General features: G+C 53.5%; 1 pseudogene; it reads left to right on the forward strand.

Moving 5' to 3' along the window:
• The first annotated feature begins 328 nt into the window (after window positions 1–328).
• LOC106510753 (metal transporter CNNM4 pseudogene) lies at window positions 329–1,731 on the forward strand (annotated as a pseudogene).
• Window positions 1,732–2,079: the final 348 nt, after the last annotated feature.

A 2,079-nucleotide genomic window follows, 5' to 3' on the forward strand; every position in this document is an offset into this window, starting at 1 on the left:
TAATTAATTCAGAAAATCTTTTCAGGACCCCACCTTGATGTTTCGGGACCCCACTTTGGGTCCCGACCCCAACTTTGGGAAACACTGCTTTATACAACTCTGGAAATAACTTTTAGAATCACGAAAAATCAGTAACACAAGAAAGATCCACCTTAAAAGTAAAACTAGCTGGTCGACCTTAAAAAATTCCAACTACAGGGGCTCGGCCAAAAGTTTGGAGTGACGTATCGTTCACCGATTGGCTGAGTTTGATCAAGCTAATGAGGTGGGCGGGTTTCTGGAAGGAGTAGGTGACGTCAGTTCCTCCGTTTTCAGAGAGTGTAACAAACATGGCGGCGGACTGGAGCAGGCTGGGGTTTCAGCTGACTTTATTCGTGTTTTTCTGTGTGTTAGCGGGCAGGGAGGCCGAGGCAGCGGTCCCACAACCGAGAGGCGTCACCCAGATACTCGGCATGAGGCTGGAGAACAGCAGCAAACCGGCCGAGACCACCAAGACGGGAGTTATCCAGGTGACCGAGGGAAGCGACATCCTGTTCAGGTTCTACGGGCTCCACTTGTTTCCAAACAGCTCGGAGCTCATCAGGTTCACAGAACTTTACAGCAAGGATAAAGAGGACGACGCTTTCGGCGCTGGCGTGGTTCCGTTAAACAGGACTTGTCCCGAACACACGAAGGACGTGGTGGTGAAGGGACCCATGGAGGTAAGCAACCAAAACACGTCCGGAGTGGTCAGCCTCAGCATCAAGGAGCTCCGGAAGAGCGAAGTTGCGAAAGTGTTCGGCCTGTGCGTCCAGCAGGAGCAGAGGTGGCGCCTGCTGGACGACAGGGACGGCAGGCTGCTGGTGGTGGAGGAGAAGAAGTCCCTGCTGCCCGTCTGGCTCCAGGCCATCTTCATCTGCTTCCTGCTGGTGCTGTCGGGGATGTTCAGCGGGCTCAACCTGGGGCTGATGGCGCTGGACCCGATGGAGCTGCGCATCGTGCAGAGCTGCGGCACCGACAAGGAGAAGAAGTACGCGAGGAAGATCGAGCCCATCCGCCGGAAGGGCAACTACCTGCTGTGCTCGCTGCTCCTGGGCAACGTGCTGGTCAACACCACCCTCACCATCCTCCTGGACGACCTGATCGGCTCCGGGCTGGGCGCGGTGGTGGCCTCCACCGTCGGCATCGTCATCTTCGGGGAGATCGTCCCCCAGGCGCTGTGCTCCCGGCACGGCCTGGCGGTGGGGGCCAACACCATCCTGCTCACCAAGCTCTTCATGCTGCTGACCTTCCCCCTGTCCTGGCCCATCAGCAAGCTCCTCGACTGCGTCCTGGGCCAGGAGATCGGCACCGTGTACAACCGGGAGAAGCTGGTGGAGATGCTGAAGGTGACCGAGCCGTACAACGACCTGGTGAAGGAGGAGCTCAACATGATCCAGGGAGCCCTGGAGCTCAGGACCAAGACCGTGGAGGACGTCATGACCCCGCTCAGCCACTGCTTCATGCTGAGCAGGGACGCCGTGCTGGACTTCAACACCATGTCGGAGATCATGGAGAGCGGCTACACCAGGATCCCCGTGTACGACGACGAGCGCTCCAACATCGTGGACATCCTCTTCGTCAAGGACCTGGCCTTCGTGGACCCGGACGACTGCACCACGCTGAAGACCATCACCAAGTTCTACAACCACCCGGTCCACTTCGTCTTCCACGACACCAAGCTGGACGCCATGCTGGAGGAGTTTAAGAAAGGTGTGTGGAGAACATCACGTGTTCTTGTTGCAGGGGTTTATAACAACTGTGTTTGTCCTCACAGGTGCAGTCTGACCTGAACAGGGTTGTATAAAGTACCACACGAAGTGATACTTGAGTAAATGTACAAGTAAATTACCAAAAAAATTACTTTGGTAAAAGTTAAAGTCTGCTTTAGGAATATTACTTGAGTAAAAGTCAAAGTATCTGATATTTTTCATACTTAAGTATTAAAAGTAAAAGTATTGATTTAAAATGAGCAGTTAGATTTCCTCTCAGGAGATTTATTAGGAGGTGACCTCCCAAAAAAACTGCAGAAATTACTATATTGCAATAAAATAATGGATT

The sequence above is a fragment of the Austrofundulus limnaeus genome, unplaced genomic scaffold (assembly GCF_001266775.1).
Source record: "Austrofundulus limnaeus strain Quisiro unplaced genomic scaffold, Austrofundulus_limnaeus-1.0 Scaffold8, whole genome shotgun sequence".
In the NCBI taxonomy this organism is placed as follows: domain Eukaryota; kingdom Metazoa; phylum Chordata; class Actinopteri; order Cyprinodontiformes; family Rivulidae; genus Austrofundulus; species Austrofundulus limnaeus.